The sequence below is a fragment of the Strigops habroptila genome, chromosome 1 (genome assembly GCF_004027225.2).
Source record: "Strigops habroptila isolate Jane chromosome 1, bStrHab1.2.pri, whole genome shotgun sequence".
Lineage (NCBI taxonomy): Eukaryota > Metazoa > Chordata > Aves > Psittaciformes > Psittacidae > Strigops > Strigops habroptila.
The window spans coordinates 46,851,304-46,877,885 of NC_044277.2; the positions used below are offsets into that span (position 1 = coordinate 46,851,304).

Sequence of the window (26,582 nt, forward strand, 5' to 3'; positions counted from 1 at the left end):
CTTTCCAGAAGATCCATAATGTCTGGTACTTGACTGGTACAATGGCCTGACACAGTCCGTCATGCAGTTTGGATGACTTACCTCTCTGTGTCTGAGTGCCTGGACCACTCCTTGGGCTGATTCCCCGGGTGTGAGTGACCCACAGCACCCACGCTATGCGGGCTCCCTGCAGCACATCCTGGCATTAGCTCTGCAAAGGGACTCTGCAGCTAAACTGTTGTAGGTCCCTTGGGACTGTTGTTAACTCCCTGCAGCATGAGCTGGTCCTTCCCGGAGTACCACCTCCTTCACATCCAGTGTTTTGGCCTTCCACTTTGCATATGCTGGGGTTTGAATGCACGGGTAAATTTGTTAATGGGTCTGAAAACCGGCCTTTGCTTACAATGGCAGGTATAGAGCATACACAGAACCAAACAAAACTCATCTCTTTGAAGAAGACTTTTGCCATCTTGCTCGGACCTGCCATTAAATCGGACACCCTCTTGCTAAATGGGGACTCCCTGTCTCTAGGGCTATAAACCTCAGGTGATCAAAAATCATGAGCTAGATTCTGTCAGGAGAATCAAAGTGAAAAGGCTGCACCCCAGTCGCTAAATTATATAAATAAAAAAAATCTAAATATTGGGGGTTTTTTTAAAAAATCTGTGCCTTTATTTTTACTTTTAAAAGAATTCTCCTGTCCTTCCTTTGCACTATTTGTGCATCAGTTTTATGCGAAAAGCCAACATTTAACACATCTAGTAATTAACACCTTGTTTTGTTGGCTCAAGCAGGGATTCTGCACACGCTGAAGACAAGAGAAAATCCATGTCATGCAGCAGTTTGGATCTCCTTCTCTACCTTAGCCTCATCTCTCCCCTATACTTGCTCATGTGTAAGAGTTCCAAAATGAAGATGGAGGTATATTCTTTATGCACGCACTGGGAAGTTGTTTTTCAATACATATTTATGTGAACTGCAAACATCTTTAAATGTAAAGTTGTCATTACAGTGTCAACCATCTTGCTAACTACTGGAAAACCCCTAACCTAAGCAGTGCTTTTTATAACTCAGCACATTAATTATATTTAGAATCCTTAATTATCTCTTTTCCATAGTCAACTCTAATAAATGCCAAACATTTAAAAATAATTTTAAATAATGCTGCTTTCTTTGCATATTTTCAATCAACTGCACAAATATCTAAATTAGCTGGTGATTACACGTCATTTGGTTTACTTTTGAAACTGGTAATTAATTGCCCAGTGTAACACTTCCTTTTTTAGTCTCCATTGTCCCTCCCCACCACTGCCCTGGGACCCACTCCTAGGTGCTAGATTGGGGTCCCAGCTTTCCCTTGTCTCCCTCTCCCTACTCAGGCTATCCGGGCATCCCTCCTCATCCCCAAGCCCATGTGGAGGTCTCAGCCCCAGTGAGTGTAGGAGGTAGCAGCTGCAGCTATGGGGACACCTCCTCCACCATCCATCCACACCTTATTATTCTGGGTTGCTCTGCTAATTGCAAGGGGAGTACTCAACATTTTAGGAGCAATTACAATTGGTAGTAGCTGCAAGGTGTTTGGTAGCTGTAGTCTCTGGGTCTCAGTGTGTGAGCTACTCCAACCAGGCGTCTTCTTGGGAACATTTGACTGTATTAAATCCTCGCACACTCCAGGCAGCTGTAGATAAAAGAAGAAGACAACTAAACTGCAACATAAATGGTGAGCAGCAATATGTTTAACACTCAGTCATACACATATATTAACCCTTTCACTTATACACACTGTCATCAGTCATGCTCATTAACTAATTGATCAAAAGGATGCCTTTTTAATTCAGAATTTTCACTACACATGTATTTAAAATTTACAAACTCTCTGTTTGTAAAATTGTCTTTAAACAAGTTTTAATTTATCATACTCTCTGTTCGGAAAGTAAATATTAAAAAGAAATGAAATACCTTAGTTTCTTTTTATTTTTTCTTTTTTTTTTTTTTTTTTATTCAGGACACACCACACACACACGTATTTTAACTAAAAATATATTACCTCAACAGATCAATATATTTTTTATTAACATTTCTTGTTATGCTCAAAAATTTTCAATGAAATAAAACTCTGTCCAGTAGAAAACTTTAGGGAAGAAGAATCACATCCCCCTTACTTACATTAAAAAAAAATAAACCATTTTATATGACTGACGTTTTTAGTAGTCAATAATTTTCATTTGGTTGTAAGCTGGTTTTCATTGTGAGTTTTCTTGTGGGAGGGAGACAGAGGATTGAGGAAGGCAGATGAAGGGGACTAGGAGTGTACAGGGAGACTTTTCAAAGAGAAAGGGAAAGAACATCAGACAGAAATTATAGCACTCAATGTTTTTACTGATAACTTCATTTCTCCTTTTGCTTTGCTGGTACACATAAACTCCCCATTTGGAAAACAGGTGATGATACTGAGCTGTGTCAGAGCAACCGGATGATGCATGAAAGGGAAAAAAACCCAACATAATATCTTCCTAAAAATTAGAATGAACACTTCATTCCAGACAGTTTCACATTTGTTAGAACTTCTCTTCCTGAATAACCGCTGGATTTTCTTCTAGGCGACCTTCTGAAGTGATCTGCCCAGGGAGGGCCCACCTTCCTACCTATCCGGTTTGGACTTGCTTAATGTACAGATCACATAGTGTTTCCTGATGGGACAGAGATGAAGCATCACAAGTTGAGTGGGAGCTCTGCTATGTCCCTTTGTGTGGCCTCAGGCTGGTCACTTAGGCAGGGAAGGTGGGACCTTCATTGCCTGCTCACCCCTGTAAAGCACTTTGACCATTTTGGGTGAAAAAGCAGTGTTTTTATTTGGAGATTGTTCTATGTTGGCTCTGTGGTGAAAAAAAAGGGCGATAATAAAACAGAGACTGAGTTTGCCCTTGGGGTACTCAAAAAGAAGATGAATATTTGAAGATAGTTGAAGAAATATTTTTTGGCAGATCATCTCATGTGAAAGAAGGGAAGTGGAAGCAAAGGGGAAATAGGCGTAACAGGAACAGAAAAGAGATTTGTGTCTTGAGCCTTCTTTTCCTGTGCCAAGACTTCTGTGATGCAGGTCTCCACCCTCTTACCATCCTTTAAATTGCTCCGTACTGGGGATTTCCTACTGTTATTGGAGTGAAGAGATTCCCAAGGATATGTCTGAGCAAACTCGCTCAAACCCTGACAGGCCAGGGAGTCTCTATGGCTCCTGTGAGTGGTGAGCCTGGAGCAATGCTGAAGACAGTCAAGAGCCAGAGAACAAAGGAAATTGAACCACAGATGTAGGTAGATGTAGATGAGGAGGAAACAAAGCCACTCAAATATTGTCCCAGTGTCTGTCTCCTGAGGCATCTAAGAGTCAACAAACAGCTAGGAAAAATCATAACATGACGGAAAATTCAGGATAGATGCTTTAATGGAAGAGGAGTGGGAAAGCTGGTGATCAGAAACAAAACACCGATCCTGACATCATGATAATGCCAAGTTACTGTTCTACTGAAAGGACTGAGAATAAAAGTAAAGGACAAAGTACCTACTCTAGAAATAAGTTATTTCATCTCTGTCAGCAGAAAGGAAATGTAATATGTGTCAAGAACTCCTTAGGCTTCTTCATTACTATAATAAAAATAATAACACCTTTATACAGACGGGCAAACTAATTGCCAAAGGTATCAAGTTTCCTGCTGTCATCACACCATATATCTAACTCATACCTAGGCATGGATCCCCTGCACAACAGGTCACTCACATGTCAATTGTGTGTCAGTTATTAAGAAAATTTTGACTATAAAGAAGGACTATAAAATTCACCCAGCAGAAGACGATTGACAGGCATCCATGCCATCCATCCCTAGCCAGTCCATGATGCCATTAATCTGTCACAAGAAGTTTCCAAAGGCTGGCACATAAAATCTTCATTCACAGTCTGCAAAGAGATTTTCTGAATTCTGATTGTATCCCAGAGTTATGTCCTTATGTAGCCTTCTTCATGACCAAAACTGTGGGTACACACTTTTTGTTTTCGCTTTTCCTATCATGTGGCTATTAATGTTTGCACAAAGTGGGCGATGGTGTGAATATTACCTTCTGGGTCTTTCTTGTTTTCTTCGTTTTGAACTCATTATGCACTGTGTTACTCGCAAGATGCAAAGCAGCAGAGACTTAGACCAACTGACGACCTGTTCATGCAAGTGCATCTCTGCATGTTGGTTTTTCTGCCTCTGATTCCTTTAAAGTGTTTTTCCCTGTGGGATTATATTTTAAGTTAGTTATAAAGCTGATGTACATTTCCCCATCCCAGGGTTATTTGTGCTGGATTGCAGCTATAGAGAAAGCTCAAAGGATAGATGTGCAACTAAACAGCTCAGACGAGATACAGACAGCTAAGAAATACATTATTAAGTAAAATGACATTTGATTTGTACCTTTTGACATTCAAGGGAGCACAGCTATGGGCTGCCTTGAAAGCCTCCACACATCGATAGTTTCTCTGTTGCTAGGAGGAAGGTTTTTGAAGTGGGAGGAGAAGCAGAGACCCTCTAGTCAACAGAAGGATCCTCATGTAAGGGTCAAGAGGGAGCAGAACTCAGAGAGAAAAAAATGCAGCTGACCATACTGTGCTATTCTCTATTCACTTTAATACCTACACTTAATGATATGCTTTAAAGCAAAACCTCAGGAATGTCGGGAGTTTTTGTCTCATGGTGACATCCCATACAGAAGGAATCTCCTGAGTTCTCCCTTTAAAACAGAAAGATGAAATAAAAAAACTTGCCTTGGAGAAATTTCCTCTGGATTTGAGCTTGTTGGTGTGTTGTTTACTCAAATGATTTATGGACTGGAGATTAGTGAAGTCATAGCAACACAGAAATTGCCAAGTGAAAATACAACCAGCCCTGTGTACTCTTACTGAACATAATCAAGGAAGCAGCTGACAAACAGGATTTTTTTTTCCCTGCTACGCAGAGACTTTGTATGAGACAAAGCCGATTCTCGTCTTTCAAAACTCTTTGAGCAGTGTCTGGCATTCCAATAACTGGTGTGATTAATCTGACTTCACCAAATAACGGGGTATTTTGTATCCTGCCATACCCTATATATAGCCCACAAAGACTTGTTTCCTTCTGGAGAACTGAACATGTTGTTATACCAGTGTAGCACATCAAAATGGCAGTGCCACTCCCCACTGAGGGAAAAGAGGGCAGAGTAAACTTTACCTGGTTACTCTAAATGTTTGTAGGTTCACCCATTGCACAAAGCTTCTTTTCCAGACCCTGCAGAATAGAACTCTCTTATTTTACTTTTTTGCATAGCAGTGTACACAATAGGATGATGTTTGTGCTGGCTGAAGTTGCTGCTGCAATGCAGTTAATAGCTCACTCCAGAAAGACCAGGCTTGAAATCTGAACGTGGGAGTGGTGTGGACCTTGATGGCTTCTTTTGGCACATTCGTGAGTGGTCCTGTAAGAGTGCAGCAAGGCTTTGGGATCACTTAGATTACAGTGGAATTACTTGTACGCAGAGAGCTTCCCTTTATGTAAATCCTATCCAGTGAAGGTAGATAAGTAGAGAGGGATCAAGAGTGTCCATGGGCCTGGAAACCAGAGGAAAAACAGATGACTGCACTTATGAAAGCTGCCAAATGCTAGCCCAGTGCAAGATCAGGAGAGACGTATGTCAAGACCAGTGAGAGGAGCAATTTGTTGAAGTGGCAATTTAGGGGCAGAAAGATCAGTCCAAGAACTAAATTGAAAATGTACATCAATATCTTACTGGTCTTTCTATATGTAGCTGAGTAAAAGCACATCGTCTGGAAAGGGGAGAGGAAGGACAATACTTTTTGACAAGTTCAGGGTTTACAAAGACTTCTTGGAGTCAAGCAAATGCTGTGGTTCTTTGGGGGACAGTCACAGCTTCAGGAACTAGTGGGGAAATTGTCTGGAGGCTGTCAAATCCAAAACAAGGGGATGCAGATAGCAGAAAACCGAGCATGGTCATCTAGCAGAGATGCAGATCTGCTGGTAGGAAGCAGACGTGAGTGCCCAAACAGAGCTGCAGGAAGATGGGCCACCTTGCCTGTCTTAAAATTAACATTGAAGAAAGCAAACAGGAAAACTTGCCTCTGCTTTGCAAATCTCCATATGAGCCAGCAGGTTGTCTAGTGCAAGGCTCTTGTGATAGTGGATTATCCAAGCTCTAATCCTTTGGAGATGTCTGGGAGACAGTTGTCTCCTCCATTAGAAATGAGACTCCTGACCTACTGGGCTATTTGTTGCAGAAGTCGATGTGTATGAGTAGTGTTAGTATCACTGTCCCACACAGGTTACTGGGACTTCATATCCTACCACGTAGCATTTCTTCATCTCACACTGTGGTTGTTTTGGTCTAACTGCCTCTCTGTAGATGGAGTTCTGCCAGGACGGCTGAGAGAAGTGACATTACCTTTACTCAGTTCTTACTGTAACAAGAAGGAATAACATCTTTTTTACTCAGCACTGAGGCAGTGGAATACTGCCAAACCCCTGGAAAGCCTCCAAATCGGCACATTTCTCCTGCCCGTTAAAAACTGATACAGTACTACCAAAACAGAAAGCACTGTTTTGTTGACAAAAACATATTTTTCCCACGATTTAAGATCCCACTTTACATGTAAAATAAACACTGAATACAGATTTATTTGCTTTTTACATCTTCTGATGGTGTATAATAGGAATAACACCTCTTCTAAAGTAAACTAGAAAAAGGCAGACTTTCCTGTACTGAATTAAGATCTCAGCTCACAATTTTGGCTTCCTCGGCACACAGCGCTAGTTTAGTTCCTAATTTCCTCTCAAGTGACTTAATGGTACCGTATTGCTTAATTATAGTAGTTGCAAACTCGATCCTCTAAGAAATATCACTGGGACCCAAACATCTGCAAGATTTTGAAGAAGGAAGATACCACATAAAATACCCATTTTTGTATTGTTTTGTGTTTATTAGTCTGTCACAGGTAGCATAGCTACTAAGCAGACTTAATAAGGGTGCATTTAAATAAGAACCAGTGGTAATGAAATATAAGATATTAAGTTACACAAACTCTCTCACCTTCAAAGACTTAGGCTACAGTAGGAGGCACTTGCACATGAGGTTTTATAAAGCAAAATATAGGTGGACCAGAGATCCTAAAAGTGGCATATACTACCAGGTCTTCCTAGCCCATCCTTTACCTAGCTGGGGAGCACTGTTCTCAGCTGCTTATTTATTGCTGTTGTGCCATGTCTTCTCTTAAATGTCCCAAGCAGAATTCTCCTCAACACAAAACTGGTTTTGATGACAGCAGGGCAGAGATCACTGTAAAGGAAATAGCATTTGCTTGTTCAGGGTCTCTGTGATATTTGAAACCTTAAAGCCTGACGAGTAGGAAGAAATTTCACAATGCTTTAGTGTAGTTGCTGTTGCTATAGAAACTATTTCCTGGGCATCTGCACACCCCACGCATTTGTCTCACTTGGTCCCTGGCTACCTGAAAGAGGACCCAGGGGGCTGGGAATGGAGAAGGTGGGGGAACGTGTCAGAGGTACTGTGAGGCTGTATTGTCTCATATTGCCTTCTCTAGAAAAGGTGTTTAAAAATAGACAACTGGGGAGCGCTGGTCTGATACTAATGAAAGAGAGAAAAAGAAGCATCAAGATCCAGAGAACTAAACTCATCCTGACAGAGATCCGGTGAACAAAAGAATTCGTCTTTCGCTGCCTGAAGAGCTTGGTCCCTATGACCCACCTGCCCAGGCGTTTCCTACAGGTATCTGATTTTTCAAACTTCATTATGAAAAATTGTAAGTACTTATCTTAAGAATTTCCTCTGTACTTTATGAAAATGGCCAATGGACAACAGCTAAGGAGGTCTCCTCTTTCCTTGGGTTTGATCTCACTTTTGGAATAGCAGGATGAGAAATTCATGGAAGAATAGGAATGATGTTGGCAATGGAGAGAAAACTTAGCCCACGTCATTTCCAGAACTTGGTCTCTCCTCTCTATGTGTTTTGTCGAATTATTAAAATGTTAAAACTGAAGAGGTAGTGCTTCCCTTGCCCATCATCTTCCCAAGCACAGTGTTTAAAGTGGGCCTATTTGAAAGGTGGCTTTGTTTTTCTAAGCAGTGGGTATGCAATTGCAGCAAGGTCAATGAGAGGTCAGGCAATGCCAGTCAACTGGGAGGTCAGGCAATTTCTTTTCTCTTCCCTGAGAAGAAAATACTTACCTCTCAGCAACCACATTTCTTGTGGGAAGGGAGCAAAATCTGAATGGGGAATGAGGGTAAGAATTTATGCATGCAGCTCCTATTAATTGTTAGCTTGGGTTATGGGTATTAAAATTTGCCTAGACGTTTTAAAAAGTGCATCCTGCAGTCAACAGAGAAGCAGCACAGTCGTCCCCACTCAAAATGCAAAAATGAAATAAATAAATACACAAATCCCCATAAATAGCTGATGACATCTAACCCCAGTCGGTCTTCTGCTTTGTCAAAACTGTCAGCTAGATGTGAGGAGCTTGTTGCTGCTGGTACCTCTGCTGTTGGTCTTTTTGCCTCCACTCTTCTCTCCAAAGACTTCCTCTGGAAGAGCAAACTGTTAGCATAAGACATATTGAACAGCTGTCTTCTGAAAAACAGTTTCAATTCCCTTTCACTTCTTCATAAAACCCACTATGGTGAAGAACTTACATACTGCCCTTCGCACTTTTTAATGAAGATACCTAAATGTCTTGACATTCTTCAGAACTGTGCTCCTCCTGGAAGGAATTTAAGAGTAATCTGCTTCCACAAGAAAATGTACTTATATATCAATTATTAATGAACTCTTGAATAGAATCTCCCTAGCTCCCTCCTGCATGTCTCTTTTGGACATCTGGGCTGTTTTTCCTGGTTGCTTTGAAAAGACAAGGGGAAAAACTTTGTTTTATAGACTTCCAATTGAATATTGAGAACCACAAGAAGAGCTGAGGGAGATTTTTTGGTTGAATCCACTTTATTCACTGAATAATGCTATCTCCATTTGACCAAAGCTGTTCCATAATGAAGCTGAGATTCAATGGATGAATTGAGCTGAACAAGACTAGAAGAAAAAAGACAAGCTTCACACGGGTGTTTCCAAAGGGAAGTGGACCAGCCTTTGTATCCCCTCTCCTCTTCCAAGGAAGAAGAGCTAACCCTGTGGTTTCAGAAACTTTTATGAGCAGCTGAATTGAGGAGGAAAACAAGGAGCTCCATGGGCAGTGTGGCGAGTGAAGCCTGCCTTCCTACCACTTTGCAGATATCTCTGCTTGCTGCCCTGCATTGCTGCTCACCAGCCAGGAGGCAGACCTGGGGGGAGCCTGATCCCCAGAGCCAGGGCTGAGGCTGGACCGAGGTGCCCGAGCAGGAGGCTGGGGACAGGCAGCAGAGCTAGCACAGGCAGTCTGCCTCTCTTCCCCTCTGCCGAGGCACTAATCAGGGTTTTTCTCCTCTATCCAGCTGTTCATTTTAACGAAACTTGTAGGAACTTAATATCTTCGAGACCTCTATTGCTCTTTTCAAATTTGTCTGAAAGTCACTAATGGGTTGGAGAATTATTGGGGGAAGACTGACTGACAGCCTGATTGTGGAAACCTCGCTTCCTCCTGAAACTGCACTGAAAGCAAAGCAGTGAACTGGTGGGAAAGCTTGTGCCACCTTCTTTGACACAGGCCTTTTTTGTATGTCATTTGGATCCCTGCCCTATTTAATATACACCTTTCGAGCACGGACTTTTATTGCACAGCTAGGTTAGCTGTACATAAATTTGCTGCCCGTTCAGCTTCTGGGAAAACATTATCACTGATAAAAAGTGCATTTTTTAAAAGACCATAAGTCAAATTTCTGCCAACTTGCAGCAGACTTCTTTCAAAAATCCTTAAAGTGAATATGGCATCCTCTGTTTTTTACACTGGGTGTTTCTGCTGGAGACTTGTTCCAAATAACAGTAATAATAATAATAATTATTATTATTATTTTTATTAGCTATTATCTTTATTAATACTATTAAAATGAGGGGAAGAGTGTGTTATTTGCCTCTATACGTTTTTACAGAAGTGGTCTGACTAATTTTTATGCGCCCTCTCCTAAAAGTGCTGCAAGTGGCATCCTAGAATGTGCCATGGAATACGGGAAAAAAGGGGTTGTAGAAAGTATAGGCATATTGAAATTATAAATATGAATAATTTTTCACACACTTCTTACATTCCACTTGATTCATAAGGACAAGAATAAATATCTTCCTCATTTTTGCTGGAGATCACCTTGGCTGACTAAAGGAGAACGCTTCAGAAAAACCAGATTCATCAGCCTTTAATTTCGATGCTGAACAACAGAGATCTTTTCTCCTAATCAATTTTGGGCATGGTAAAGAGATACTATGAAAAAAATAACAAATAGTTTTAAATCCTCTAACTAGAAGTACATTACCCTAATTTTTTCAGGTTTAGCTTCAGGTCATGCTTTTGACAGTAATATTAGCTCTGCAGTCAGCTACAAACACTCCTGAAAAGTCAAGACAGACATGGTTTAATCTTTAGAACAAAAAGCAAGAACCTTTTGCCCAGCCTACCTTAATAATGGCTTATATGGACAACAGATTTTGCATCATAAAAAAAGATAAATGTGTAGATTAAAACCCCACGCTGTTACCTCCTGTTTTCAGGTTGAACTTTACTCTGCCTGTTGCTGGCTCCCACTACAAATACATAGTAAGAGCTCAGTATGCACAATCAGTGCTTTTCCCCCTCTCCCGTTCAGTCTCTTGTAGCTGACTTTACTTGGCTTCTAGGTTATATTACAGCTTTTGGCTTTGTGGCTGTAAGGAGAAATCTCAGCACAGACGTCGAGCTTAGCAAGGGAGATCTGTGAATAGAGTCAGCCAGAAATACTGACAGTAAGTCAGAGGTGGGCAGCAAGGGACAGAAGCAGCAATAGACTACCAGCAAAGTCAAGGATTAAAAACATATCAGGAAAAACCCAGCAAAATATGAGATTCTATGAAATGCTCCGACGTAGGATTAGAGCCCTAGTAAGAAATGAAATAAAAAGTTCTGATTTGCTCTGTTTTATATATAATTCCCTCTTTACCTTTCAGATGCAGATCAGGTATAGGGTTTTTCCTTCTTTCCTTCTGTTCTTTAAATGCCAAGTTAAATCTGTGGTTGTTTTATAGAGAAAATTGTAAGCTGGGGGGGTTATAAAAAGATCTATAGAACGAAATGTTTAGTCTTTTGACAGGGAGCTAACAGGAGTGCTGTACAGGCTCACTTATCACAGCCTTTCTCCTGCAATCGTTTTTACTGACCTCGGCTCCAATTTTATGCTCATTACTCGGGTAAACGGCTCATTGTTTTCACTGGCAGCTTTGCCCGAGTATGAAATTCAAGAGGAAGCTTTGAAACTGCAAAGACATTGTAGACATTTGTAACCACTGGATAGATTTAAAGAGACAGCTGGAGTAGTGATACTGCAAGGTGTCTGAAAGTCTGAGACAGCAAAGACCTCCATAGCCAGAAACCCTCTTGCCTGGCCAAACATCCCAGGTCTGACCTGGATGTCCTGCCTAAAATGCTAGAGGATGCCTGGGACATTAAGAGCTATGTGTTAAATGAATTTGCAATATGAATACGGGCTGTGCGCAGGTGAAGTCTGCAATAAATGAGTGCAGTTGCGTTTTTTAATGTAAAACAACGCATCGGGGCATAAAGTGATTTGCATCTGTGAAGATGTGGCTGGCATAGAAAATGAATGTAGTAAAGGACTGTCCAGCAGCTCCACTTGAGTTCAAGAGCCCATCAGAGAGGCCAGGGTGCATTCCAGGGGTGTAACCCCTGGGTGAGCAATCTTCTCAGGATTTACCAATTCTGCCAGTTTTTAAGGAGCAGCTGTTAGCAGAGATACATCTCACTTCCTTAGCAGACATTTGTGTTAATTCCTTTGAAGAAAAGAAAGGGAGCTGAAGGTAGAGAGCCAGAGCTGCAGGGAGGTCAGAAGAGCCCACTGAGCATCCTCCAGATGGCACAGGCTGTGGGGAAAGGGCCAAGTCAGGGGAAGAGCTCAAGGGAAGGACGAGAAACCGGGAGAACTTTTGGAGGACATTGATGTATTCCCCTTCTGCAGCTGTTGTGGATATACTTGTTTTCTTATATTTTCAATTGGTTTAAAAAAAAAAAAAACAACAAACAAGTTAGGAATAAAAAAAAGGCCACAAATACTGTTTCCTGTGTTGAGTGAATGCATACTTGCTTTTACTCCTTGCCCTGTCTGCTGAGCTTACCACCAAGCCAATCAAGCCTCTAGCACTACCAACTGCCATAGCAGTTTAAGTGATTTGGGGTATACCATCTCAAAACTGCTATCAGTTACCAGACCACATTGCATTAAGTAGGACAGTGATTTCCTACTTCACCCTAGGGCAATTGTTTTTCTTTAGTAGTGACTGCTGCTATTTGTTCCACAATTATCTTTTTATAAACTGCTGGACAACTGAGAAAGATGTAGAAACCTGCAAAATGTCCAAGTGTTTAAGATGGCCAACAACACTCTCTTCTACAAAACTCCTACTTAAAAGTTTGTGATGTTTGTTTGTTCTTTCTGTCCTTCCTAGACATCAATTTTCTCCCACAAGCTCTTGATTTTATTTTCTGTAAGCTTTGATGTACTTTTGCAAGCTCCTGCCACTGCTTCTTAGACCTTAGCTTCTTAACTAAAGCCATTTATTGATATACTACATCTCTCAGTGAACTACCATGTCAATAAATTAAAGATTAGTTCAGTGTGTCAGCTCTCCCAGAGCATTCTGGGAGATGTTTGCCACTTTGGATGACTGTGGAAGCCATGCAACGTCCCCACACAGGAAAGATAATAACTCTTTTAGATTTAAGCTTTTCCACAACATCTCCTCCTGCTAAGTAATTGTGAAGGTCACCTTTGAAACTAATTCATGGATTTTGCTTACTACCAAAAAACAGGTGGTGGTAAGTTTATATACAATGAAGACAGGTGAACAAACAGGTAAGTTTATATACAATGAAGATAGGTGCCCAAACCAATTCTCAGCTGTCTGTTACTGCCTTTTGTTTTTCCTGCTCTTTGATCTGATTTTATGCAGGCTATCGTAGTGATAAACAGTTTCATTCTGTATTTAGATGCATCATGTTCCCTGTGTGACTCAGGCTGCTATTGCACTTGTGACAAATGTGACTGTAAACTTTCATTGCATCTAATTGTTTGCAATGGCACGGACTGAAGAGGATGCCAACAGACTTATCTTGGACTTAAGACTTAACCATTCGTGTGAGCTACTTAAATGTTCTTTACTGCTATTTTTACACTGGTACTCCTGCATTCCTTGGTGTTTAGTTCAGGATTTTGTATTATTTACTTGCTAGATTTTACGTCTTGACCTTGCAGTTGATTTCTAGGCTTTTACTTTGGACAAGATTTCAAACTGGGAGCAAAAAATTAGAGTTCAAAGCCAGTATTTGCATTCCTAAACAGACGCTTTATGTGCTGCTGCTTTGATGGCAGAGCAGATCCCATTAATGTGATTTTAGAGATGCAGGGTAGTCTGCACTGGTGCAGATGCAATCTTCTATTTTAGTGCCTCACTGAAGCCTTTGCTTCAGTCCGTCTATTATGAAAATTCTTCAGTCCTTGCATTCTGAAAATGGCACCTCATTCTTTGAACACATATCCACTTCTTTGTGCATCCCTGGATGAAGATGGACATAGCATGGCAAAGTAGAAGTGTTTCAGGCACTGGCTAGGAGGAAAATGGTGCAAATCAGTTCCCTCTGGTATTTTGAATCACTTGCTTGGGAAGCATGGCTTCTTCTCTGTTTTCTGCTTGTTGGTGAGACAATCCAGATTTCTGCTGTGGCTGCACTAGGGTGGTATTTGGAAACAACTATGAGGGACCAGGGCTTAGCTGTGTTAGGTGTTGTTATGAGAGTGTTTGTGCTTTGGGGGCTGATCTTCATGAGTTGTTCACTTCTACTGTTTGTGGTGCTGAGCAAGCCAGCGGTCACTGAAGTGTCTTGACTGGGTAAAGAGAAACATATAGAATGGAAGAATAATGAATGATACAAACCAGATAGGCCTGGGAATGAATATTTTGCTGTGCACAGACACCCATGTTAACATATGAATGTGGCCATTTGTATGAAGATCAGTGTTCTCCAAACCTTCACAGGGAACAAAATCCTGCTTGCAGAGAGGTTCGTGAATAATGAATATAAACAGGGACATGAAAAGGGCACTTGGATACCACAGTGATGGGTACAAGATAATGGTACATACATAGCCAGATGGATTTACATAGCCAATTGGAGTTGAAATGAATGAATGATTCCTGATAAACCCTTCCCAAGTGCTTTGACCAGGCTATACAAGAGAGAACCTGTAAGGTCATCTTAGAAAAAATTCTGTAGCTATTTAAATATTTTGTGGCTAAATCCTTAGCAGAGATATATCACTCCAGCTTGGGGCCTTTGGGAGATGTACATTATGGCTACAAATGGCACTGTAATGGGTTATTGTTATCTGTATTGACTCTAAAATGCAAGCTGATGGTGGCCAGAGTACCTGAGAGGACAGATGCCCTGAATGCCCAGACTTAATGGGCACACAGTTTTGGTTTTGATTCAGTCATGATGACTGAGGTTGCTGTAGAGAGCTGGAGTCTTGAGAAGCAGCAATGAAGAAGAAATTATTGCATTAATTGTCTACCTGGCATTCAGCAATGGGCAGGTTTCCTCCCATTTCTAAGGAACAAAATAGCAGAAAACTACTTAAAAACGATGAGGTTCCTACAAATCATGTTTCTGTCATCACTGTACACCAAAAAGAAATACCTGACACCATCCTACCTGTTCCAGGAGATAGAGTTACTTGTGCACTAAACTGTGGTGGTGGGACAAGACAAATTCATCTCAGCTCCAGTGGGGAGCTTACCTTGTGAAATTACTTCCATCTGCAGACAATATTCACTTGGTTGAAAAGTCTCTGAGCTAAATTTCTCAGCCAGAAATGAGATACACTGAGAGTGTACTAGCTACTTTGGGCTAAGTCTCTAGGGAGACGTTCTTGGTGTGCCCTGATTGCCATCCCAAGGAATGAGTGAAAACCCCTATATGTGACCCCAGCATAATGTGCTGTACAATCCCTATGTAGGCAAGAAAGGTATCTGGGAACTGTTAATATCTGCCTCTCAGAGAATTACACACATTAGCCCTGGCGTTTAACTCTGCAATGTTTCCCAAGAAATCCTACAAAGACAGTACTTTGACCTGTGCTTCAGCAAAGCTGAGGTGCAGGAGAACTGAATAGTAACAGTCACAAGCAGTGCTGACTCCTCTGACACTGCACAAGTGTTTGCTGTAGACGTTTGTGGATGTATTTGTACCCCTAGTTGCAGAATTAGTATGTAGGCAAGGCTTTGGACATTTACTCAAATGGATACTTCTGCTATCTAATTAAATATGTAGTAGGTACCAGTTATTAGGAACCTTCCCATTCAAAGGCCATTGGTGAGCTTTTGTAAAAGCGAAGAGTAAAATGTAAAATGTCAAGCAACCATCTCTGGCTGACACTTGGGAAACTGAGCTGTTGCTGATTAGTATCCCATTTACAGTTAAAATCTGGCCTCTTTTTCTAATTCTTGTTGACGTGCTGTTGGCCTGTGGCCTCCTAGTAGACAACCTGGATTTTTAAATAGACCTTGCTTTGACTTCCAATTACCATACAATTAACAATTCTAAAAATGTTGCCTTTTAATTTCACTGCTTGTATTCATTTTTCTGTGCACTCTTAATTTGCTGTCCTGGCATGTCTCTTGAAGGCTCTGGTTTAGTACATGAGACATCTGTATTTCTATTTCAGACACAGAAGTAGCTACTCCATATATAAAGTCTATATTGCCTCTATTCTTGCTTCTGAAAAAAGGAAAGCTCTACATAGCTCCACAAGCTATGCATTCCCTTAATCTGCTACATTTACTTGGAAATACCATGCTGCAACTTAATCCTGGTGGTTTTGAGGCAGAAACCCCAGTTGTGGGAGTCTGTGCCAAAGGGCCCATGGTCCCCAGCTGGGCCACGCATGCAGAGCTGTGCTGGGTGCATGAAGCCACTCAGGTATTTCAGTAGTGGTGTGCAGCTCTTGACTGTCCCCTTCAGCATCTCTGTGAAGAAAAGGTTTAAAAATACTCATAAAACCAGTTGCCTCTCCTTCCAAGAAGTGTAACAAGAGGGAAAATGGTCCATTGCAGTGGAAGCCAGTAAATTTTTCAGGACTTGCCCTTATAAGATGCTGGCCCCTCATATTTGTTCCTTTTCTATAACCACAAGGCTTTGCAAAGGACTAGGGTCCCAGGAAGGACGTGCTAAGTCAGAAGGAGTGGTACCTTGTGGAGAGCTGCGCTACCTCAGATGCCTGCCCAGCAGCACTCTGCAAGGGGCATCACTCTGCTCAGGGCTTGTGTGGGCAAACAACCAGCAGTATACTTTGGGGATAAATGCCTGGTAGAAAAAAAAAAGGGGGTAGAAGCCTGGAAAATTTTACTTCCTCATTTTAAGAAAAGGATTATGTAAAGCCCTTGCCTGCCGTCACCCAGCTTTGTGCTAAATGACCCAAGGGGTCCCTTCAGCCCTTGTGTTTCCATGAGCTGCAGGAACAGTCAAAAACCACTGTGGAGACTGTTCCATGTATCATCCATATGGGTTTGTTTATTGCTATATTTTCCCAGGTTGATGCTATGTTGCTTCTTCCCTAACACTGTTCTTGCTTCATACAAATACTCACAGGTTTCAAGAAGAGAAGTATTACCTATTAGTGTGCTCAAGAAAGGTATTTAGTAATCCTAGGTGCTTAAACTGGTAATTCAACTGGTATTTAATGGGTGGATGCTTAGACTGGTAATGTTTGTTTATTTTACAAGACATCCCCAGTAAACCTATTCTTCTTGCTGCTGCTAATCCCTAGCAGAAGGGATATGGGAAGATTACAAAAGCTGCCAGTAATTTTCAGGACCAAAATTCAGTCTCCTGGCACCTCCCTGATCTCTTCATTGCTTTGTTCCAGCAAAAGGCCCTTGGTAGCCAGAAGGACACTGGTTCCTGAAAGGAATTTCAAAAAGTGCATAAAGTTGGTATCTGCTTAGAAGTAATACAAAACAGGAGCATCTGCCAGAGACAGGAGCATGTTGCTGGCTTAGTAAAACAGCAGGGGAACCTGCTGTTGACCAGATTTGTCCATATCAGTGCAGGTGTCTCTGCAGTTAATAAGAATTACTATTTACACTTGTTTTCAGAGATTTGGAGACATGGGGATAATATAGATAGCCCGTAAGTCATAAAGAGCAAGTAGATATGACACATGTTCCCATTAATGTATAGTGTTACTCCTTAGAGTTTGTGATATTGAGACATTATGAAGTATGGTATGAAATACAGATGGCTCTGAATCTTGACTATATTGGGTTTAATTAAAGCAGAATATATTCGAGACAGATTTTTATCCTGAATTCAAGACAAGAAAAAGGATGAGTGAAATTACATGTAAAATGAGTGTGTTCAGAATTACCAGGACATGGCAGCCAGGCGTAAGTGGGATTTGCTGTTTATCTTCAGAAAAAAACAAAGTGAATGTTTAAGCATAAGCAATCAATCATCTCCCTTTGACAAAGTGTGTTCTGATCACTCAATAGGTGCATTATGGCCATTTTTTAGTCAGTGTAACGGAGTCTTTTTCCATGCATGTCAGCCCTACAGAGGCAGATCCAAGCATTCATGATGTGTCTGTCTGGCTGCTCTGTCCATGATGGGAGAAACCAGACCGAGGGCTTGGGATGGAGGAAGCAGAAACTCCTCAGAAGTGGGGCTTATTGGTCTTGCTTGGTCTTACTTGGAGCACAGAGAAGTCAGGCAGCAGTTAGAGGGTCTAGGAGAGGCTATTTTGCCCCTTTTGACTTTTGCCTCTCAAAAGCAGTATATTCACCCTATATGTCCTCACCAACCTGGCTGTGCTGGCCTCTGGCACAGGCAAAGCAGCCATGCGGCAAGGTAGCAGCAGCTGTTTCAGTACCTCCAGTGCTTTTAGAGTCAAGGCTTGCTTCAAAGTCAATACCAAGAGTCAGTCCTGCAAAAAACCCATGGCAGCTGAGCAAGGAGCAAAGGCTGGCTGCATGGGTGGAACATTGCAAAGCAAGAGCATCCAAGCCATGTGACTGATCAGAATTGAAATGGAAGAAATTCTACTGTATGCTGACTCACACAACAGGTCATGAAGGTCAAATGTGCCTCCTCCCTCACTCCGCACACGAGCTTCCTCATCCAGATCTAACCCACACATTTTTAATCTATCCTACTAGTCTTTATAGCTTGGGTTAGTCCCTTCCAGGTTCAGTGAAATGCCATAGTATTTCCGAAAGATAACCTGTGAAAGTCTTACAGGCAAGAGAGGCCTTGAAGGGGGGAGGAAGAGGGATGTCAGCTGCAGCTAGCTGATGCACGCAGGGGAACTGGCTCTCTTTCCATGCAGTCATGGCCAGCTAGTGTGAAGGTAGAAATACTAGAGAACCTGCACACATTTGCTTCCCATTGTGCTGGGAAGAAACCACAACATTATTAGATGTGGCCAGTTTCTGTGGAAGAAATAAGCCTCAGTGAGTATTTTCTTTTTGACCCTATTCTTACGTGTAAAACAGGATCACTTCCACTAAACAACACCCTCTGTGGCAGGCTGACTACATTCTTGTTCTCCAACTTCAATTGTTATTTTTCTTTACAATGTCAGGTGGGAGGAAAATAAAACCTTTCTTCTGGGGAGCTGCATAATCTGTAATTCTTCCATAGTTTCTTACTCTGTGGGTTAAATCCCATCCTACCACCAAACACAGATGAGGAAAACTCCTCCTGTGCTGCTTGGCTGGCTTTTGCCCTTGAAGAACAAAGGCTATCCTAACTAGAAGTGGCAAGTAACTGCCTTTGGTTCTGGACTGTCAGTGAATGGTCACCACAGGTTCTGTCACCTACTGGGGGATCTTGATCACCTGGTGCCCCCCACAAAAGGGTGATCCAGCCTTAATGGTTTGCTCTCCAAGATCAGGGTCACAAGAGGGAGGGAGGGGGAAGGAGGAAAAGTTGTACCAGGAAAGGTGAGCCCTGCAAGGATGGACCAAACCAGAAATGTGTCTGACTGGGATTACGAACATGAAGATTTTGATACTTAATTCTCCTTCTGACTTAGGAAATGGTTTTAAAAAAATAAATATGTAGAGCATGTGAGCATATGTCTGTGTGGAGGAAAGGGAAGGGTCAAGAGAGAAGCCTGAAGTACTTGGTTCCTTTTGGATATTTACTGCTTCAAAATGCTGGAAAGGGACGATTATCTTTCATACTTGATTTTTGCTGAAGTACAAAGCAAATCCTCTCTGCATTAAACAGCGAAGAGCATTCTTGAGAGTAAGGACCCTTAAAGACTCTTGTGTTTTGTTTTGGTTTTTTCCTTCTGGGCAATGAATGACTAGTCCCTTGACACCACTAACTGTTTATGTAGAAAAGCTAATTTCAGTTCTGCCAATAAAGTTCTCTTGCCAGTCTGAGTTTCTCATTAAAATTAATATTCTTATTGTATGTCCCCATCTTTTCCCTTGCTGAGAGAGAAGCTAATAATCTTTCATTCAGGGCCAAATTCCCACCTCTTCCCCATCCCAAAGCAGAGGAGGAGGGAGAAGGTAATTGCATACAGAAAGGCACATTGGCAGGAATACAGTCCTTTGGAGATGTGCTTCATTTCATGGTAAGGAGAAGTATTTCAGTGGCTGTATCTTTCAGTTGGGCTATAGGAGACCTTAGTTCACTTCTCTACTGGAAAAAGCTTCAAGCTTATACCTCATGGGGGAATACCATAACTAACAGGCCAGCGGCTGTGGGGGATTGTTCCCAATTTCTCTCCAGTGAAGCAGCTCTATTTTGTAAGAGAGAGTTAAGTAGCCAGGGAGAGCAAGTACGGAGACATAGCAGGGGGATTAGGGCACTCAGCTGGGATGTTTCAGTTCCTGCTCTACTTAATATGAAAACTTCACAGAGCTTTAGATGAGAGGAGGAGTTATTTCCCCCACTCACTCTGCCTGGTGTGACGCTAGAGCTGTTAAGGGAGTACCTACTGCAGCATTCATCAGAGGTGGGGAGAATAAGCTGTTTTGAGGAGCCTGTCAGCACTTGTGAAATAGGTGGGACCATTTCAACATCCCAACAGTGTGATGCTCACCCGCACATGGGGATACATTGTGCAGAAAGGGGAAAGCTAGGAACCAGATGGCTTTGGGCTTAGCATGCCTGAAGGAGAAATTAGGTGAGAAATCCTCCATGGCTTTAGCCTAGGAGGACTGTGTGGCTAAGCAACCATTCATACCTGAGGCTTAAGCAAGCCCATAGGTAATCCTGAAATCCTCCTCCAGCCACCTTGAGAGATTGTTCTGCCCTCACACATCCAAACAGCATCACCAGCAAGCTGAGGGGAAACTCACTTTTCCTAAGCAGACTAGTTCACACTGGGGTTTTCTCTCTGCACTGGTTAAGCTAAAAGACCTGCTCAGAGATAACAGGATCGATGGAAGCCCAGATAGAACAAATCATGCCATCATGTGGGACTATAATAAACGGGAGCTTTAGCTCCTTTTCCTCTTTTACATCTTACCACTGACTTTGGGGCTTGATTTTTGAGAAGGAGGGGAATGAAAGGGTGGATTAGTGGGTTTAGTGGGTATCTTGGATGTATGCTTGAAACTAAGACGCAGCCTTTCAAAAAAATGTCTGAGAAAGCAATTCGTGACAACACTGAGAACATAATGCTAAATGTTCCTTTAATTCTAATTTTGAGACAGTTGCAAATCTTGCAAATTAAAGATTTATTGCCTGAGAGTACTCAGATCACAACCTAACACAGGTTTAGCTGCTTTGTTCCATCCTGTTTGGAGTCATTCCAGAGGCTAAGCCCCTGTATTAGAAACATCACCAATGCAAAGATTGAATGATCGATCAAAGCAATGCAGATTATGAATTCTCCAATGCAGTCTTCCATAAAGGGGATCTCGAGAAGCAGCTATTTTTTCTGTTTATTTTTGGCAGACAGCTTTATGTCAAAGATTCTGTGAGACTGTTTTGTAGCAACCTGTGCCCTTTGTTTAAGGAGGCAAATTTTGCTAGAATAAATATTTTTCAAGTGAACAAGGAAATGACATAACTGAGACAAGACACAGAAATGAAATGTTCTGCACAATTCATCAGGATAGATCAAAGACAGCACAGGGAAAAGGTATTTCTAACTTCAGAAACTCCAGAATAAATAGACTGTTACTGATGCAAACTCCCTCAAGAAAACAAATAGGATGCACTTTTGCTCTGTTTTGAAATTAATTCTAAGTCCAAGGAACGGAATACATAATGTGTGTAGTAATTTCAATGTGAATCCCAGGGATATTAAACATTAAATCTGGGCTGAGATCTCACATTATAAAAATTATTGAGAGCATGTCATTAACATACATCATTCAGCTACTTACTGTATTTGAAGAGGCTAGGTTTATCCAAATACATCAGAGTAATACTTTGCATTCCAGGGCGTGACCAAATAATCAAATTACAAAGAATGAAGTAGTTAGGGCTTCAGATAGCAGGGTAAACACTACAACTCAAAGGATCCTCTGTTGTGGATCAGATCTTGTCCTCTGTAGACTGGCTGCAAAATAAAGGAATAAATTGGTGTGGCATCAGGGATGTCTTTTTCAGACTCTGCAGATATCATCCAAAACTTTAACACAAAAAGCAAACCTAGCAGTAGAGCAGGAAAGAAAACAAGCCATATTGGGTGCTGCTCCACTTGTTCAATGTGCCTCTCAGCCACTCAGTTTGACATGTGTCTGATTATTGATCATAATGTTTTCCTCATCACAAACCTCTCTTATCAGTAAAGAGTATTCACTCTGCCATCCTAGTTCACCTTTTATGTTTCTGGGAGTTTTTCCCACTCTAGTGTATGCCATTCTCTAGATACTGTAACTAGGAAGAAAAAGTGTGTTTAAATCTGGATTAATCTTCTGAGAACCAAACTCTTAATTAACTCAGGGAAGAAGTCTGTAAGAAACATGGCAGAAGATTCTCTTGGGCTTCTGTCTTTGTATTTCAGTTCTTTGTTAGAAGACATGGACCTGTTACCACTGACCCTTTTTACTATATTGCATCTCATGATGAAAGTCAGCAGATTTGTGACTCCTTTTGATGTGAACAGGTAGCCAAAATTCTATATTATTCCAGGTAGGAGGGGAAATTGGTGATAGTGTATTTGATAGAGTTCTGTTTATTTACAGAAGTGTACCAGATCCTGCTTTCTTGATGTTAGAAGGATCCAGAGACAGGCAGTTTCCTTGCATGAAGCTCCTTTGCAACTCCCTGGGACAAAAGAGTCTACATTCTGCTGCTCTCAGATTTGTGTTTTGTCTACTCTCTTACCCCTGCCCTCATGCTTTTCTCAAATACCAAGAAAAGACTTTCTTTTCTGTGTCCCTTTTTCTCCGTTGTAGCTGAAAACACATGGCTATCATCTACCTCTTACAGTTATCTTAAAGGCTGATAGCTAAATATACTGATCTGAAAGAAACAACCTGATGTACATCCTTCCCCTCAATTCAGTTCACTGAAATGGTGCCACTGTATTTCAGTCAAAGTCAAGATAAAGTTTTCCCCCATTTCAACAAAACAAAATTAAAGAAAGCTTAAGCCTTCCCACATTTACAAACTCTTTCTGTTAAGCTAATTTCATATTACCAGGCATTCCTAGTGCTAATCATAATACCCTGGTTTATTTTCTTCCAGCTGCCAAATGGAAGGTTATCTCTAATGAACCACTAAATTTCATGCAAACCATATTTTCTTTGTAAGATCCCTCTTTCTGGGTCTATACTGCCCTCCCAGATGAAGCCACTCTCACCTTTTTCCAGTATACACAAATTCTCAGCACTGGTAGACTACAGAAGAAGCAGTTGCTAGAACAGCATGGTCCTTTTTTCTGATGCTACAAAACATGAACCAACACCTTCCTATGCCCACTATCTCCATCCAAGGAGATGGGGACATTCTAGGGATGCCCTAGGAGTCCCCTAGACAGGAGATAATAACAGCTGGGACAAGGCAAAGTCCCAGCAGAAGTTGGCAGTGCTGAGTTCAAGAGTCCTCAACGGTCCAATTTTTGCCAGAGATGCAGGTGACTTTGCTGAGGGTTGCTTGACGTAGTGTTGGTTTGAAAGCAACACTGGGGATGCTGAGAAGCAAGTGTGGTTCAGGAACTGTAGAAATGGTCACCACAGCAGAGACATTTCTAAACCAGAAGATATTAAGTGATCCTTCTAATGAAGGGTATAGACTTTTTCAATACAGATTTCTGTTCTCATCAAACTTACAGAGTGCTTGTGGTGCTATTCACAAGCCCTCAACTGAATAGGACCAGTCATACAAAACTTCTGCTTTTGGGACAATATGACGTATAGGCCGCTTTTACACTGTTTCAATTTTCTTGTGGGCTAATTCAAAGTTTGCAAGCGAACCTTCTTTTTCTTTATTTATTGATAGTACCTTCTGCTCAGCAGCAAATATCAGGGACTTGGTCCTAAAGCAGACCTGGAAGAACTTTGTTGGGTAAAGTTTCACGAAGATTTTTGGGTCACAAACCAGATTTCCGCCACTTCCATCTTTCCTCTGCAGAAAAGATAGCAGAGTACGTTGCTATTGTAATGGTTTCTATGCCTGGAAAAAGGGCACCTTATTTGCTGCAAACCAGTTAGAAAATCATATGTTTCATTTGTTTCAGCTAGCCCACATCCACAAAAGGAACTTCCAAAGATCATTATTTGCAATATACCTTTCCTATTGTTACTAGGTATGATAAACTCTAGCTCAGTTGCTAGCTCATCTGTTACCTCAGTTACTCATACTTCTTGTTCAAATTACAGAGGTCCTGATCTCAAAATCCGTTTTTCCAGGTTTTGGATGCATTCACATTCCCCAGATGTTCTCTCCATTTGAAATCAATTATGAGGTTCCGTTTTGGATCTCCCAAATCCCTAGTCTTTTTGGCTTGTCTCGTCTAATAAATGTAAGGTTTGAGACAACATCTACAATTCCTTCACATTTCATTGATTCTATCACACATTCAATGGCCAAAATCGCCATCATTGTTGTTAGCTGTCAAGTTCAAAATAAAAATGGCATGCTGGTCTTTCACACATCCCTGAGTTTTGCTCCTTCAGTTTGATGTCCTTCTATTCCCTGAGCTGAAAGAGCAGTTCTCTAGGAAGTAATGATGGTCTGCCCAGGGCAGCCTTATGTCCTAATAGTCCTTCTCTTCACAGGGACAGTTTCAAACAAAGTCCGCATTATTGTCAATCTCATTTTACTGGGCCAAATTTGTAATTTTTATTATTTCTCAATAACGTTGTGAGGCAGATTTGTAGCCCCTTTCCCTGATACAGAACTGCACTTAGAGAAATTGTAGTGACTGTCTTTCATCCCTGTCACCAGAAACTGCTTCTTCCTTTGGTCCACAGCTACAAGGGGAGAATCACAATTTCCACGGTAAATTCCAGAGACCTTTAGCAGCCATTCACTGACCTTAGTGTGAAAGCCTAAGTCCAGTTGAGCACCTTTGAATTAATCCCTTGCCAGTTTATCTTGAAAGCCCTCACTGACATCTGCACATGACAGAAACACAAGTTTCTGCAGTTTCTCTTGCAGTTCAGAGAGAAAGGATTTTCTCTTTCTTTTTCCTTTTTCTTCTTGCTTTTAGTTGTACATGGATTGACTCAGATTTGCAGATGGGTTTAATCAAGAGGCAAAGGTTTGGATGAAGACTCTTTCTGGAAAATCAGAGCTGTGGCATTCTCTGGGCATGTCTATTCAGGCTTGCTGCTAGATCTCCTCTTTCTTCTCCATGTTCATCAGCTTTCATTCAGCCCATGATGTCATATTTAGCAAAGTGAATCTCAGATAGAGCTTTCTCTAAAAGATATGAGGTATTTGTATTATATGACTTGTGAAAGTCCAGCGTTTCCCACGGGGGTCTGTGACTTTGTCAACTAAGAAGGCAAACAGCAGTAAATATTTTTGCCTAAGCTCTTCAATTGGCCCAAGTGAACATCCAGATGGCTGGCTACCATGACAGGTCTGTGACCAGACGTTTCTTCCTGGAGCAGAAATTTAGCCAGTGAGACCCTGTTCCTCTTCATCCCTGCTAGCGGTTCCCAGCTGGCATCTCCCTGCCTTGAAGCATCTATGGCAGTATTGCTGCCATTTACCTTTTTGGGCTTACCAGCCCAGACTAGAAGTTTTGCAGCTGGCCTTCTCAGTCTGTTAGGACATTTTGTAGTCATTAATCTAACAGAAAGTTCACCTCTGCTTGCAAATCACTTTAGCCATTTCTGGGAAACCTCCAGATACTGCCGTAATTCCTTTTGTAAAGTTTCCAACTCTTGTTTTAGCACCTTCTGGTCTCGCTTTAATTCCTTTTGGCTAGTTTTGTTTTCTAGGAGCAGAATTGTTATTCGTTCAAGAAGAATACCAGCTCATAATTTCTTTATTTGAATGAGGTCCCAGTGTTGACACGAGGCTTTTATCTTGTGACCTGATCGGGTTATTCTAATAGAAGGAGAAATTGATGGGGGAGATACTTCTGATACAATTCTGCATGTATTTGTAATTCACAATAATGTATGAAGTTCCACTTTCTTAGGGGAAGTGTTAATCATGCACAGATTTCTTGCTCGCAGCTCTTTCTGTTAGGAACCTGTCCAAAATATTCCCCTATGATCCTTCCCTTGGGGCCTTTCGGAAGGTCACAGATCCACAGACCAAAAGCAGAAACACCTTAAGGAGACACTTGCTCCAGTCACAGACAGAGGTAGGTATGCCAAGCCAAAGAGGTACAGGCAGGACAACAATGTAATGCTCTGAAACCAGCAGTCACGAGGAAAAGTTCTAAATAGTATAGACTGGGCAATTGTGTGATCAGGGTTAGAGCTGAATGCATTCTGCTTTTCATGGCTGTTTTAAGATCTCCTCCAAATGTTTGCCTATTTTGGGCCCCTGCATACAGTAGCAGCCAGGGGAGAGGCTTTTTTCCTAAGACAGAGCCAGTGCTGAGAGGACTATGCATTGGTCTGTTCAGACTGCTGCATCTTCTTTCTCCTTGTACTCTGTCTCTTCTGCATAGCTCTACCACAACAAATCCTCTCTATCTACAGGATTAACACTCATAAGCCTTTCTATGTATGTCCTATATTTAGATGGAGACATGCACTGACCTCCTCTTACAGATATCTTAAGTGAAGGACAACAGTGAAAGTTAAGCTTAGTACTTCTCACCACACAGATGCACCATTTCATCAGCTAGCCAGCAAAACATCTGACAACTACTGAAAGAATCAAGGAGTCAAGGTTGTTGACCAAAAGAGCTTATGAGTTAACAGATCAAATCAAATTACAATCAAAGTT

At 41.5% G+C, this 26,582-nt stretch overlaps 1 long non-coding RNA gene across 1 annotated transcript in view; it reads left to right on the plus strand.

The window, feature by feature from the left end:
- Positions 1-7,469: 7,469 nt before the first annotated feature.
- The window catches only part of LOC115605507, an 81,190-nt gene continuing 62,077 nt past the window's right edge, over positions 7,470-26,582 (plus strand). The window contains exon 1 of the long non-coding RNA XR_003990619.1: positions 7,470-7,788. This is a non-coding gene — a long non-coding RNA (uncharacterized LOC115605507). The remainder of the gene's footprint in view (positions 7,789-26,582) is intronic.